The sequence below is a fragment of the Channa argus genome, chromosome 7, assembly GCF_033026475.1.
Source record: "Channa argus isolate prfri chromosome 7, Channa argus male v1.0, whole genome shotgun sequence".
In the NCBI taxonomy this organism is placed as follows: domain Eukaryota; kingdom Metazoa; phylum Chordata; class Actinopteri; order Anabantiformes; family Channidae; genus Channa; species Channa argus.
The window spans coordinates 27,562,971-27,579,235 of NC_090203.1; the positions used below are offsets into that span (position 1 = coordinate 27,562,971).

The 16,265-nt window shown below is 39.6% G+C and overlaps 1 protein-coding gene across 10 annotated transcripts in view; it reads right to left on the reverse strand.

The window, feature by feature from the left end:
- The window catches only part of rbfox3a (RNA binding fox-1 homolog 3a), a 541,420-nt gene that overhangs the window by 466,420 nt on the left and 58,735 nt on the right, over positions 1-16,265 (reverse strand). For all 10 annotated transcript variants that reach the window (XM_067510823.1, XM_067510831.1, XM_067510821.1 and 7 more), the window contains exon 2: positions 3,468-3,539. The gene's annotated coding sequence lies outside the window, so the exon portion shown is untranslated. The remainder of the gene's footprint in view (positions 1-3,467; positions 3,540-16,265) is intronic.

The window sequence follows — 16,265 nt, forward strand, 5'->3', positions numbered from 1 at the left end:
TGCCAGAACAGCATATTATTCATCATTAATAGAAGAAAACAAGAACAACCCCCGGTTTCCGTTCAGCACTGTAGCCAGGCTGACTAAAAGCCATAGTTCTGTTGAGCCTAGTTTTCCCTTAACTCTGAGCAGCAATGACTTCATGACTTTCTTTACTAATAAAATTGTAGCCATTAGGGAAAAGATTCACCAGATCCTCAAACCACTACTTAAAAAACCCTGTCTTGATCCAGGTGATTTAGCCAACTATAGACCAATATCAAATCTCCCGTTTATTTCTAAAATCCTTGAAAAAGTAGTTGCAAAACAATTATGTGATCACCTTTACAGGAATAATTTGTATGAAGACTTTCAATCAGGATTTGGAGTTCATCATAGTACAGAAACAGCACTGGTAAAAGTCACCAATGATCTTCTCCTGGCTTCAGATAATGGACTTGTGTCCGTACTCGTCTTACTAGACCTTAGTGCCGCATTTGACACCATTGACCACAACATTTTATTACAGAGACTGGAACATGGATTTGGGATTAAAGGAACCACATTACATTGGTTTAAATCTTATCTGTCGGACAGATTCCAACTTGTTCATGTTAATGATGACTCTTCTTTATGCACCAAAGTTAGTTATGGAGTTCCACAGGGCTCTGTGTTAGGACCAATACTTTTCAATCTGTATTTGTCACCTTTAGGTAAAATAATTAGGAAACATTCCATAAACTTCCACTGCTATGCAGATGATACCCAGCTCTATTTATCTGTGAAACCAGAAGATACTAACAAATTAGTCAAACTTGAAGCATGTATCAAAGACATAAAGACCTGGATGTCGTACAATTTCCTACTTCTAAATTCAGACAAAACTGAAATCATCCTCTTTGGGCCTAAAAACATGAGAAATATGCTGTCTAACAATATAGTTACTTCAGATGACATAACTTTGGCCTCCAGTGCTGCGGTGAGGAACCTTGGAGTTATTTTTGATCAGAATTTTTCCTTTACCTTACATATAAAACAAATCTCTAGAACAGCCTTCTTCCACCTACGGAACATTGCCAAAATTAGAAGCATCCTGTCTCAAAGTGATGCCGAAAAACTGGTCCATGCATTTATTACCTCTAGGTTGGAATACTGTAATTCCCTACTTCTGGGGTGTCCTAATAACTCTCCAAAAAGCCTTCAATTAATCCAAAATGCTGCAGCAAGAGTGCTGACTGGATTAGGAAAGAGAGATCATATTTCACCTTCACTAGCTTCTCTCCATTGGCTTCCCATAAAATCTAGAATAGAGTTCAAAACCCTCCTCCTTACATACAAAGCTCTTAATGGTCAAGCTCCATCATATTTAAAAGATCTCATAGTTCTGTATCGCCCGATTAGACCACTTCGATCCCAGAATACAGGCCTACTTGTAGTTCTAAGAGTTTGCAAAAGTAGAACGGGAGGCAGAGCCTTTAGCTATCAAGCTCCTCTCCTGTGGAACCAGCTCCCAATCCAAATTCGGGGAGCAGACACCCTCTCTACTTTTAAGACTAAGCTTAAAACTTTCCTTTTTGATAAAGCTTATAGTTAAAACTGCTCACTCAACCTGAACTAGTTTTTCTCTATACGTTTATTTGTCACCACTGTAGGCCATTAATTCTGTGTCCTACCAACCTGTACAATGCTTTGTTGTTGCTTTTTTGTTGTTTTGTTGTTGTTTTGTTGTTGGTTTTTGTTGTTGTTTTGTTGTTGCTTTTCATTTTCATTTCATTTTTGTTTTCTTTTCTTTCTTCACTTTCCACTCACCCCAACCGGTCAAGGCAGATGGCCGCCCACCCTGAGCCTGGTTCTGCTGGAGGTTTCTCCCGTTAAAAGGAGTTTTTCCTCTCCACTGTTGCCTATGGCTTGTTCAAGGGGGAATTGTTGGGTTGCTTCTACATACTTGTGTAGTCTGGACTTTATTCTGTAAAGTGCCTTGAGATGACTTTGTTGAAAATTGGCGCTATATAAATAAAGTTTAATTGAATTTAAAAATTGGAATTTTATGTGCTTCTGAAATTTGACCCAAAAGTCGAATATTCCTTGCTTTTTGTAAGTAATGTATCTTGAATTTAACTGTGATAATTTAAACTGATTGGAAAAAGTTTAGAAAGGTACACACTTATTATTTAAGGTCCCACATTTTACATAAGCTAATTGTGGTCTCTTTAAACATTTTGTGGTGAAGCACAGATCAGGACATGGCCATTCAACCATTTCTAAACCTTTGCATGTTCCCATGGGGTGACTGTGGCACAGGAAAGTACAGCGAAGGTACAGGTAGGTACAATCTCGCAGTTGTTGGTTAGATTCCCGGCTCCTCTGGTCACATGTTGAAGTGTCCTTGAGCAAGACAGCAAGTTGAACCCCAACTTTGTAGAACTCCAACTTAGTTTTTCCTGGTGAGTGTTGGCCAGCTGCATAGCAGCAGTGTGTGTGTGTGTGTGTGTGTGTGTGTGATTGTGAGTGTGAATGGGTGAATAAGAAGCAGTGTAAAGTGCTTTGAGTGCCAATAGGTAGAAAAGCGCTATATAAGTGCTGAACATTTTAACATGTGCATGTTTGGGTAGTGTCGATTATCCAGCTGAATTAAGTAAATCTACAGGAAGCACTTTGGTCAAGTAGGAAATACAAATCCATTCTAAGAGAGTTGCACCTAGTAATTAATCAGGTTTTTATGGTGGAGTGGTTAGATTGAAGTCACAGACTTCAAGGGAGGAGGTTAAGTCACTCTAAGAGCATAAGGGAAAAAAGTAAAGTACATGAGACTTGGGACTTGACATATAAATCTGGGATGATGCTTAACCTTTCAGAATAGCCATGAAATGAAGCAAACAGCCAAGACAAGGCGTGAGCGGATTCATAACTTCAGGTCTGACTGTTGTTGAGTGGCCCAACCAAAGCCCAGATTTAAACCCCACAGAACATCTGCAGAAAGAACTGAAGATGGCAGTTCACCGATGCTTCCCATTCAATGTGATAGAGCTTGAGTGAATGCCTCAGCAAGAATGGAATAAACTACTACTACTAAATTCAGCACTGTGGGATTATGTTAGATTTTTTGTTTTAACTTTGTCATTGTGCATTATCGTATGAAGATTAATGGTCAAGAAGTAATTTACATTTTTGATATAAATGTAAAACACACAACGAGCTCAGGGATAAATATTTCAGTTACAACCGAAAGTCCACCCTGAAGGAGTTCAACACTCTGATTTTCTGAAGAGATACCTACTTTGTAGTCATGTTTTTAAAGAGCAACTCACAAATTCCAATCACTTATGAATATAAATATAAGAAAGTAAGGTGCAAAAATGCTAAAGTCTTGTGGGTATTGACCTGTTATGGACCAAGTTGTATTACAGTGCCACAAAAAAAAAATAAAATCCAGACCCTCAGTAGAACATTAGTGTAGAAAAACGTTAAACAGGGCTAATGAAGCTTACCTGTTAGAATGGCTGCAGACTTCAACGTAGAATAATGGCGAGGAGCTTCTGTTAGAGTGTCAGCATCTCTGTCTGAAACCAGAAACAGGCACCAGTGTTTAATAAATCAGTCACGATCTTTGAAGTAACACCAACACAGGTTCACACACTAACAGTGGGAGCTGCCCCTTATAAACAGCTGTCAGCCGTTGAACTCAACACTGAAGGAACTGGAGATTCGCTGCCTTGCTTGAGGGCAGCATTGCAAGAGTAGATTTCCCATAGGCCACTGCAGTCAGGGCTAAACTTAGCCTTGCCTTCAAACTTTTCATTTTTATTAATTACATTTTTATTAACTCTCTCTTCATTTTTATTAATTAACCCACCTGTTCAACCACAACAGCTGGCTTTAAGCTTGTGGAGGGCTGGAGTCAGCACGGAAGAATGCTGCCCATGAGTGACGTGTGTCAGAAGACACAGTCCATCACAGCTTGCTGTGTAGGGGGCTATTTAGCTGCAGAACAATCAGTGCCCATATGACCGCTGGGTTTTATCATGTTTGCCTCTAAGTTGAACCTTCTTAAGGACAACTTTGCCTATTTATAGTAACAAGTCAGCAAAACGCCAACCCAGTGCTCATTTTACACTCTGTAATGCTTGATGTGCACCATGACATAGAATGAATGTTAATCACTGCTGCTTTCAAAACAATAGTGGATAAAGAGGAGTTGCATAACCTGCACATATGAGTTCAACGTGATTCTTCCGACAACATGTTAGAGTTGTGTTTATATAATTACACTTATTTTAGCAGAAAAAGTGTCTCAGACTTAGTGTATGAACCTGAGGCTGAGGCAGGAGTCTGGTCAGGCAGATGAACAGCCAGGCAAGTATGTGTAAAACAAGGTTTATGAATTAACATCACAGCTCACATTCCGGTTGAGACTGGAAGAGCAAAAGAGTTAGTAGAATAACAGCTACCAGGTGAAGGTGAAGAGAGTCTGATATCAGGGATAGTAGAGTGGTCAAAGGATGAAGTCTCAGATTAGTAAGGGGTTCAGGGAACAGACGGGTGAAGAATGGACAAAATGAACTAGCAAGGAGGGTAAAATGTGAGCAGGTTAAATGGGAACGAGCAAGAGAGCAAGAGAGAGAACAGGCAGAAACAAGAGCTGGGAGAGAGTGAATGAGGGCAGGACAGTATGTTTGAGCAGTATGTGCTGCTTTCATCAAACTGCTTGCACACTGAAACATTCCTTTGTAAATCTCCCTGATCATAATCCTTTCACTCTTTTTTATATGCTTCAATAACATCAGTTCTTCTAAGCCTTATATGTTAAATAACAGCAGTTCATTGACAATTTTCCCAACTGGAACTCTCACTATCAAAAACACACATCAGGTAGATCACTACAAATATAGTCAACATTTTAATCACAATATATGGAGAAGGACTTCAGAGTCACAGCAGGTAAGTAGTGACACCGGCCCTCAGTGCTTTGTGGACTGCTAGTTAACATTGAAAAGTACATTGAAAAAATGCCTTTCTAGGGAAGAAATTTAGAGAACACAGAAAAATACCCAATGGTATAAATGTTGTGGTGAACAGTGCACAATAAAATCATAATTTTGCATTAGAGTTATAGCTGAATAGTGTGTATCTGGATTTTCTTTATGTCAATATATATATATATATACGTATATATATACGTATATTTAAATATATAAAGAAAATCCATCTAATGCAAAATTATGATTTTATTGTGAGAGGGAGCATATATACTATACTACATACTACACTGTACTACATATATATATATGCATATATATACGCATATAGAGAGAGAGAGAGAGAGTATATATACAATATATATAGAGAGTCATATGTTTGTAGAATAGCTTGTATGAAGCATTTGGCAGTTTTGGGAATATTGTGTTACTGGACTGTAGCTCCAGGCTGCAAAACGGCAGGCAAATGTATAATTAAACAGCAGCAATCATAAAAGGTGTTTTCTTTCCCCTTCAGGAGGACTTGGTCGTTGTGTTCTTCTTCCCTGCCTCTCCTCCCTCTATTATCTCCCAGAAACTCTACAATTATCTAAAAATGTAAAAAATAAAAAAGGAGAGTCACACATGATTTAGATCTACTGTATACAAAAACAGTGGTCTAAGGCCTAATTGATACTTTACCAACAAATAACTAATTAGCAATAGATTTGATGGTGAATAAATCATTTTAGTCCTTTATAAAAGGGAAATGTTCAAATATTCTCCAATAATAGTTGATTTTCACCTTCGTATATTGTTGTAAAATGATGTTGCATTATTGCAAACAAGTGACCCCAAAATTCACCAGATTCAGTTTTTATTGCACCACTAAGATGCATGCGCTTCCATTTATTCAACCGACTTTAATTGATGCCAAATGCAAGCATTTATCAGTTTAGCCACAACAGCAACAACTGAAAAACAGCCTTGTGTTTAAATTGTATTCCTGTATCATCCAAGTTTACTTTGGAGCTAATTTTCTGGCCTGGTATATATATACATGTATACAGTAATGTGAAAGTCTTCATCCACTATTAGATAATGTCAGATGCTGAGGCAAGTCCTTGCTGGACTTCTTCCAGCATGTTGACAGTGAAAGGTCTGGCTCTGAGCCAGGAAAAATGGTTCCAGAGTGGCACCAACCATTTGGAGGTCCAGAACCAAGAACAAGGGGGGGGTTATTGTGACAGACAAGACCAAGGAAAAGTTTGCTGTGAAGGTAAAAATGCATGTATTGATGTGTATTTGTAGAATTTCAATGAGATTGATGCTAGTTTTACAACTAAAAGCTAATGCTAATAAAGGCGATCTACGCTAGTTCAGTGTTTTCAGTGTTCAACAACACTCTTTATGCTGGTTGGAATCTTCCACACCTGTACAGTGAGTTTGATCTTGTCTGGCCAAGAGAGTTCAATACAGGTTAAATGTAAGGAAGGTCAGTTGTCCTATAAAACGTCTTTTTCTAACATGTTTGAGATGGGTTTTAATAGTGTGTGCATTCCCCATATGTCTAATTGTGTTAGAATAAATATGCTGTAAAATAAATATATATGCTCATCACAGCATTGCGAAAACAACACACCTAAAGGTGACATAAGACTTTTGCACAGTACAATACAAGGTGTATTTTTGTGAAATTCCTCCTCTCTATTAATGAGAGCATGTTGCATTACATGTTTCTAGCTGTAGCCATTACTAGGGTCTTAGAGTGACAAATGGTTAAGAGGCAGAGGAGCCCAATAGTCGTCCCAGAGGGAAAGATTGGACTAAGGTGTGCAGGGAAAAATGAAGAACCAAAGAGGGTGAGTGGTGTGGAAAAAATGATTATTGCCTCTGCCCACATGTCACACTGGGGGAACTGACAAGCTGGATGTCATAGCACCACATATTCACATAGCACCATCAGGAGAAAACCTACACAGTTTTTGTAAGATGTGCTTTTCCTCGAATTATCGCATATAATGTTTTCAACACACCTGTTTACACACATCATGCTAATAATTTCATTGGGATCATGTGCTTTTACACCTTAATGAGCATCAGCTACAACAGGGATTAAGGTCCATTAAAGTGCCCTGCATTTAAGTTGTAGTCTGAGTCTGTTCGCGTTGGTGATTGACTCTCTGAGTTTTTTCAGTGTAGTTAATAACAAACCCCAGCGCTTTCAATATGTGACGCCTAAATCGACGCCTGTGGTGTATGAGAAGCCAAAGGATGTACAAAGCGGCACAATTTGACTCTTTCTGAAGTGTCAATATCTGACACTGTGGGATAAGAACGTGCTGCATGTACAGATACACAGTTTCAGAGGGCGATTGTGGTGCAGAAAGGTAGAGCGGCTCTCCACCAATCTCACAGTTGTTGGTTCAAACCCCGGCTCCTCCGGTCACATGTCAAAGTGTCCTTGAGCAAGACACTGAACCCCAACTTAGTTGCTCCCAGTGAGTGTTTGCTGGCTCCCCCATCGGTGTGTGATTGTGAATGAGTGAATAAATTGCTTTGAGTGCGATCGGGTAAAAAATCTGCAAGTGCAGACCATTTTCCAAGTCCATATTCCATTATATGCATAGGCTCCTGGCTTATATTGAGGGGTGGGTTTGGTATATACATGTGGGTTCTATACAGTCACAATTAAAGCCTTATTAATGGTAAATGGTCTATACTTATAGAGTGGTCTTCTACTTCGTTGGTACCCAAAGCTCTTCACATGTATCTTCCCATTCACCCATCCACACACAGATGACGGTGGCTGCCAGGTAATAGGTGCTGGTCAGACCTGGGACTTGAATTTCAGTGTCATGCCCAAGGACACTCAGACATAGGGAGTGCAGGAGCAGGGGATCGACCAATCTTGTGATTGGATAGATGATTTCTCTAGCTCTTATTACACACTTGGCAAAATAAGAAGGAAGTGAAGCACTGTCTTTTGTACATACTTAGAGCGAGTGAGCATGCTACAAACACAACAAGGCACACTGTCAAATTCAACAAGCTTAACAATTACCCTGCTGGAGCCCCCACCAGCTGAATGAACATATTTAAAACAGTGTTCCACTTAAGGACAAAGATAATGATGGTGTTCTCAAAATAGCTTTGTTTAATTAAACATTCATCATTGTGAACACATGGGTGTGCACGTGCACAAAAAGATTTACAAAGCATCCGTGTGTAGTTCATAACCAGTCAATATGCTGTCTTCATTAAGCACAACATTAAGGAACCAGCCTTTCTACACAGCCTGAGGAGGCTCTGATATGGGTTCAAAGCAAAGACAACATACTGGGGTCAAACTAAATCGAAAATGCAATCAACATTTCTTGTGTTGTAATGTTGCCTACAAGCATCTGAGGCCAGTCATAACTAAAAGGTCATTAAAACACCCAAAAAAATATGCCGTCCCTTGGCTTTAAAATCAGAGACAAGTGGGAAAGACAACTTGGCTTGATTAACATTCTTAAATGGAATCCTCCCAGACACAACACTAATATTAATAATAATAATATAAATTTGTTTCTGATCTGACATAGTTGTAGGATGAATATCTGTATCTTTTTAAGTGATTCAAATCACTGCAATTAAAATTACTAATTTGTCTGCTTCTTGATCAGTCATTATGCTTACGCTTTGATCAAAGTGGACTATTTCAATAAGTTAAAGGCATCATATTGTGTGAAAACAAGTACTTTGATAAGGTTAATGCACCTTTGAGTACAAAACTAGCTATTTCGTTGGTGTTAGGGAAAAAAACTGATCAGTGGTCAAAGAAACTGACTGTTTGTAGGAAACAAGAAGGCAGCACTGGTTCCCATGTCAAAAGTCCACCTTGGCTCTAGACAAAAAAGAGCAATAGAAGTGCTACTAAACAACTTAAACCAGATTAATGGGGGCCATATACATTGAGTTCTTGTGATACAACTAGTGATGTCACAATACCACTGCTTCTGAGACGAGTTCTGATGGCTTGCCGATACCAAAATACCACATAAAGTGGGATCCCTAAATGCAACCATGGTCAGTTCAGTAGTGATGCTCATCGTGGTCCTGATATATGTGAATAAATGACAGTAAAAGGACATAACTACACGGTATATCTTCCCATTCCACATATCTTCCTCCACGATGGAGAACGACAACCACCAGTGGGAGCAGGGCTGGAGAGAATTGAAAAGTGTGTGTGCGCGTGTGTGTGTTCGACCCTGGATGGTAATTGTCAAGGTTTGGCAGGGCAATCAGTTCCATGCCACTGAACGCCACGTCTTGACATGTTCTATAGCAAATTTCAGTACACACACACACACACATACACACTCCAGACGCCTGACCCCTACACCTGTTCACTGGTGTGAGACGGAAATAAGAATCCTGTTCCCCATGGCCTTGGCTCACAGGAACAAAGGAACAACCTTCTATACACACACCCACACACACACTGCATGTCAAGGCTGAAGATGCTCTATCCCCAAATAACTTGTGCATTCAAGTTCAATCTCAACACACACTCCAGCTGAACACACAACAACATAGAATCGCAGTCTGCTGCATAGCTCTTTATTACATGACACCGTTGGCATTCAGAAATACTCACTCTTTCAGCTGACAGTTTACTTGAGTCAAGAGAGTGGTGCAAATGCAAAAGCAAAAAAATACCAAATAGACAAAAAAACTGAAGCACAACAGCAGTTTGTTGATAGCAATGTGGGTAAAGCAGTGTAGCAGTTTACTGATCACATTCTCAAATCCACATTTTTAATCACATGTCTTCCTCTTATCATACACTGGAAACATCATCTAAAGTCTGAGTTAGGAGGCTTGTTGACTTTACTGTAGTGTGAGCAAGTCAACATACAGAACAGGCAGTGTAGGCAGCTGGACTGATCAATGTAGGAGTATATGGGTTGTGGGATGCACGTGTCACTACAGTATACTCTTTATTTAGTATAATATTAGTATTTTATGGTATTTTGTTATCAATCACATACATTCAGTATCAAAATGATCATGTAAGCATTACTTCATAACTGTCTGCTAATCAAAGTAACAGACACTTTCGAAATTGTTTCTCATTAACAACACATTTGCTGCATTAGTTGCTCTTTTTGTGGACATTCAGCGAAAAGTGACACATCACAAGAAGTAGTTACTCTATCGTTCCTTATTAATTCATGAATATTTAACCACAATTTCACTTCTTGGGACCCCTCAAGCTTGGGAAATGGGAGGGAAAAGACTTTCCCATATAGTGCACAGAAAACACAGCCTGTAGAGGGGCTGCTGGGATAATAATACTAATAAGGAAATATTGGTTTTGGGAGGGCACACAGTAAGGTTTGTCAAACTTACAAGTAACATTTCATAAAATGTACTCTGGTTTTCTTTGTTTTCTTTGTGTCCATTTAAAAGAAAAAAATGGATAAAATATTTATGACAAAATAAATACTGTCAATACTTTCAAGTTTAAATACAACGCCACCCATTTACTGTTTTATTAAAAAGAAAAATTTTAACTTTCAGAGGCTCAAATGTAATTGGGCAGTTGATGACAGCAGGTGTTGCTTTCCAAACGAAAGTTGTATGTTCAAGTGAACAAGGTCATTATTAGGCAAAAAAAAACATTTAATAAAACCAAAGTAGGTTTAATAATATCAGGCCTATACACTGTCAGCCTCGATACTACTGGAAAAAAAGCACTGCTTTTCTTACAATTTATCATCAAATTCTATTGATAACATGATTTCAGAACAGGTTCCCTCCTAGAGAGCTCTTTGTTGAAACTAATGAAAATGTATCCAAAACTTCCCCAAGGATCAATTTTATGACTTTATCACTTTTTAATTTGTATTTTACTTCTCAGTGGTGTCATCAGGAAACATGGCATCTCCTTCTGATGACACTCAGCTTTATCTGGTTGTGTCTCCTGATGACACCGACGGTTCTTACATCACTACATAAGGTCAAATCCACCATAACATCATGTCCTAGCAGTTAGTCTGTCAGAGGTAAAAGGTCAAGGTCACTGTGACCTCATGCCTTTCCCATTCTTATGAATGTGATAACACAGTAAAGTCTTCCAATTTGACAAATGCATCCAGAAGCACTTGGGGATGAACTGATTAGATTTTGGTGGTTGAGGATCAAAGTCACTAGGAAATCACATCTGTCCCATTCTTGTTAAATTCACACCTCAGAAATGCCACAAACCTCATATGTGTGTAAGTGTGGGTGTAAGAAGTAACATTAAAGCCCTTTGTCTGATAAGATCATTCACTAAATTAGCATAGCTATACCATCTCATTGCATGAAGCTTAGTTTCAATTCACCAATCTAAAACATTACATTTTTCACTGATAGATGCTGATGTTGAATTGTTTTCTCTTGACAGGGGATCCTGAGGTTAACTGCTCTAAAAAATGTTATTACGTTCATAGCTGCTTCTAGCTAGCAACCATTTTCACAGACCTCATAAAACCCATGAATCCATTTGCTTATTATTCTGCTGAGCATTGTGCTGGAGCTAAACACACCTGTCAGTGGATGAGACACAACACGTAACAACAAACCCCATGACAATGTTACACTGAAGCTGTAGATAACAATATTTCCACAGTAATTTCTCATCAGAAGGATTGAGGGGAATATGGCATGAGGTTGAAGTAATTTTGAGAAAATCTGGGGGTTTTGAGGCAACATTAAATGGCATCAGTCCCAAAATCATTGCCCCACACACAAAAACACAGACATACACAGACACATAACTGCTTCCAAGGCTAACTACAGATAAAGTGCCTTACAAAGTATTCATACCACTTGTTCCAAACATAAACATAAATGTATTTTATTGGGATTTTATGTGATTAGTTATTAGTGGTAGTAGTAGTAGTAGCTTTCTTTTCCCTTTTTTTCTAAACACTATCATTATTTTATCATTATAATATTACATTATTTTATTTTGTCCTGTTTTGTATCCTTTCTATTATTGCTAATGTTGTTATCAGCCTATTGGTTAATTGCATTATTATCATCATTATTATTATTATTATTACTATTATTAATGATATTATTATAACATTATTATTATGTTATTTCTTTTTGCTATCATAATATAACTGTAGCTCAGTTGGTAAAGGCAGTCGTCCACGGACCACAGGGTCAGTGGTTTGATCCCCGGTCCCGGCTATATGTCATCGTGTCTCTGGGCAAGACACTGAACCCCTAACAGCCCATTCCCCTCCCCAGCTGTGCAGTGCTGGTCCAAGCCCGGTAGAAATTGGGGAGGGTTGTGTCAGGAAGGACATCCGTCGTAAAAACTGTGCCAAATCAACATGTGGACAATGATCTGGAACAATAGCATAACCACTTCTTTATCTATTATATACATATTAGATAAAGAAGTGGTGGTGCGATGTTTCCTGTCACTTAAAATCACATTTTATGTGTGGATTTTGAGGGTAAAACTATGCACCCTCTTACTTTGAAATGGCTAAAAGTGTGAAACAAAGATATATTAAAAAATACAAAATGCACATTCAGCTAACAGAACAAATGTTCCTTCGTCATCAAAAGTAACGAAAAAGAGTCAATGAGTTAATATAACTGTTTCTTCAAGTTTCCACCATCCTACACTACTAGTGACATTAGACAGCATGTTCACACTCAGCACCCTCCACTATATTTTTAGCATCAGCTTACCTATTAACCTGTTAATTAAAGTTACAAAGTTACAGAGTAACAGAAACAAAGTAATGCAAGTCACAGTCCTGACAAGAAATGTAATCTCTCCATACCACACTCCACCTACTCAACCCCTCCCTTGGCCCCTTCCCCCAAGCTCTCTTTGTGACTTCTCTACCTATTTTAATACCTGACATTTCCCTCACTTTACCATGTGTTGTTCCTCTCTGCTGGGTTCTGTTAAGCCTCTTTAGCTTGAAAGAGGACAGCAAATCATAGAGGAACAGCAATTAGGGAACAGGAACTGGCAACAGCCTGCAGAATTAGAGAAAAAAGACGAAAACAGCAAAATAAGAGAAAAGCAGAAAAAGTGATGTTAAAGCAAACATCAGAGAATAAACCATAATCCCTGATGTCCAGAGAAAAGGGCACTATACCCCATTTAACTTATCTTTCTATTAATATCCCAGTCTATTTGTTGCTTTGGTTGGACATGCAGCTTAGACAGCAAAGGAAATGAGAGAGAAACGAAAGAAGAAAGAAGGAGGGAGGAGCAAAAAGTGAAAAAGAGGGAGGTTGTTCCAAACGAAGGGATGCCAGCTTGTGCATGTCAGCATTTCAGGCTGGCAAGAAGGCAGCACCCAGCCCTCATCTTTTGGGTGAGCTGATGAGGCAGGGAGCAGAAGGTGATGGAATCAAGGGTCTTAGTCATGGAGGGGAGGAGAAGTGGGTGGATGGATGGGTGGGAACAACAGACTCCAGTAACGAAGCGTCTCTTGCATTGCCTGGAGGAAGCATCCCAGGCCAATTCAAAATGCGGAGCAGACTCCATGGAGACAACAGGACTAGCACACACTCACACACCCTCTCTCTCTTACGCACACACATGGAAGCCCAAACACACTGCCACTGCCTGTCCATCCCAATTCCTGCCTGGTGGACCCAGACTGTCAGGCATAGCGTGTCAGAATATTTATCAGCAGGGAAAACAGCTTGTCCTCGTTGCTGCTGTCATGTGTGCCAGAGGGGAAGGAGGGAGAGGCAGAGCAAGAGAGGGCAGCGGTTACACAGTGTGTCTCTGTGTGTGGTACTTGTTATTGGTTCTTTTTGTAAAAGACTGTTTTAATAAATATATTATGTGCTCCAGCCTGTCAAGAGTCTGACATGATGGATATGAAACAGGTGATTGCGTGTTTAGTGCAGAACAGACTGACATCTATGGAACCTTAACCTCAGGTAAACTCAGTTAACACTGACTGAACACTGATTCTATTACCAAGGATTCACAAATGGTCATCATTGACAGGAGGGTAGCAGTAAAGCAGCTGTTTAGTTTGTGTCTAACTGTAAAAATGTGTATTTTAATCTGTAATTTACTATTATGTTCATTTGTATTGTATTTGTAGAAGTTGTTTTTTTATTGTCTTCGACTTGATACAGAAAGTTGTGTTGCTTGCAGTTTCATGGTTTACTGTGCCTCTGGTATCCTGCTCGTGCTGGTGTGTTACCTGAAGGAGGTATGGTGCATCTCTACACCCTCTGCTTACTTCTTAAGCACAATCATCCATTAAACACTGCATTAAACATCTTTTGTAATCTTGGGGAATTTACCCCGAGCTTGGGGAACAGGGAATGCATCATCGTACACCAAGCTAAACCAAGGTAACAGGGCAGGGGAAGGGGTGTGAGACAGTAAGCAAGATAATAGCCTTTGTCCTCCTCTACCTTTATTTATAGGGACATACTGTATGTATCCAGCCCTCATTGAGACCTGGCTTGTCTGGACAACCTGGGACTCTGCCATGTCCATTGTTGGCTTCTGAGCTCCAACGCCTCAGAGCTCATTCTACGAGCAGTTTGGAAGCTTGAGTCCTTTTGCCTCGAGGTCCCTTGTTTTATTATGGGTGACATTAATGCTGCTCCTTGGACAATACACTCAGGGACTCTTATCAGAACATTTTAAAGCATGGGTAGAGAAGCAGGTTACAAATACCAGCCTACCCACCAGCTGTGTTCCTGAGCACTCAGCGCTAGCTCCCTGGGTGCCTCTGAAAATCTCGTCAGAAGAAAGTTCTTCTGACAACAGTACAGTGTTGGATCAATGCATTGTAATCATCCAGAGACACTGATGAGCTAATCTTTCTGTGGGGACACCAGTGATCAGGGTCTATCCTAACTTATCCCCACTTATTAGACAACACAGACAACCTTTTAGACGCACTGCATTTTGCCTTAGAACCAGCAGAGGGTGCAGGATGCCACCAGTCTCATCTACAGTGCATCCAGAAATTAATCCCAACCCTTAACTTTTTCCACATTGATATGTTAAAGCCTTATTTTGAAATAGATTGAATTCATTATTTTCCTCAATATTCTACAAACAACCCCATATTGACAAAATGAAAGAAGTTGTGCTTGTGCAGTTATTATTGATATTAATGGCCTTTGTCATGACACTTAAAATTGAGCTCTGGTGGATCCTGTTTCCACTGACCATCCTTGAGATGTTTCTACAATTTGATTGGAGTCCACCTGTGGAAAATTCAGTTTATTGGACATGATTTGGAAAAGCATACACCTGTTTATATATGGCCCCACGGTTAACAGTGCACATCAGACTACAAACCATGAAGTCCAAGGAATTGTCTGTAGACCTCCAAGACACAATTGTATCGAGGCACAGATCTGGGGAAGGTAGAGAAAAGTTTCTGCTGCATTGAAGGTCTCAGTGAGCACATCAGTAAGTTTGAAACCAGTAGGACTCTTCCTAGAATGGGGCGGCCAGCCAAACCGAGCAATCGAGAGAGAAGGGCGTTAGACAGGGAGGTGACCAAGAGCCCAGTGGTCGCTTCAAATGGTAGAGTGGCCAGATTGAAACCTCTCTTCAGTAAAAGGCACATGACAGCCCACCTGATGGACTCTCAGACCACGAGAAACAAAATTCTCTGATCTGATAAAACATAGATTGAAATCTTTGGCCTGAATACCAAGTGTCATGTCTTGTGGTGACAGTATCATGCTGTGGGCATTCTTTTCAGCAGCAGGAACTGGGAGACTAGTTAGGATCGAGGGAAAAATGAATGCAGCAATGTACAGAGACATCCTTGAGGAAAACTAGTTCCAGAGTGCTCTGGACCTCAGACTGGGGAGATGATTCATCTTCCAACAGGACCACTTCCCTAAGCACAGAGCCAATATAACAAAGGAGTGGCTACGGGATAACTGTGAATGTCACAACCAGAGCCCAGACTGGGCCCTGATAAAACATGTCTGGAGAGATCTGAAAATGGCTGTGCACCGACACTCCCCATCCAACCTGATGGAGTTTGAGAGGTACTGCAAAGAAGAATGGGAAAAACTTGAGACTGCAATTGGTGCTAAAGGAGCTTCAACAAAGTATTAAGAAAAGGTGGTGAATATTTATGTACATGTGATTTTTTTTTCATTTTTTATTTTTTAAAAATGTGCAAATATTTTTGGAAAATAATGAAGTTGATTCATTTTGGAATAGGGCTGTAACTTAACAACGTGGAAAAAGTTAAGCGCTGGGAATACTTTCTGGATGCAAGACTGCAAGACTGTTTTTTATGGATTTCTTTTCAG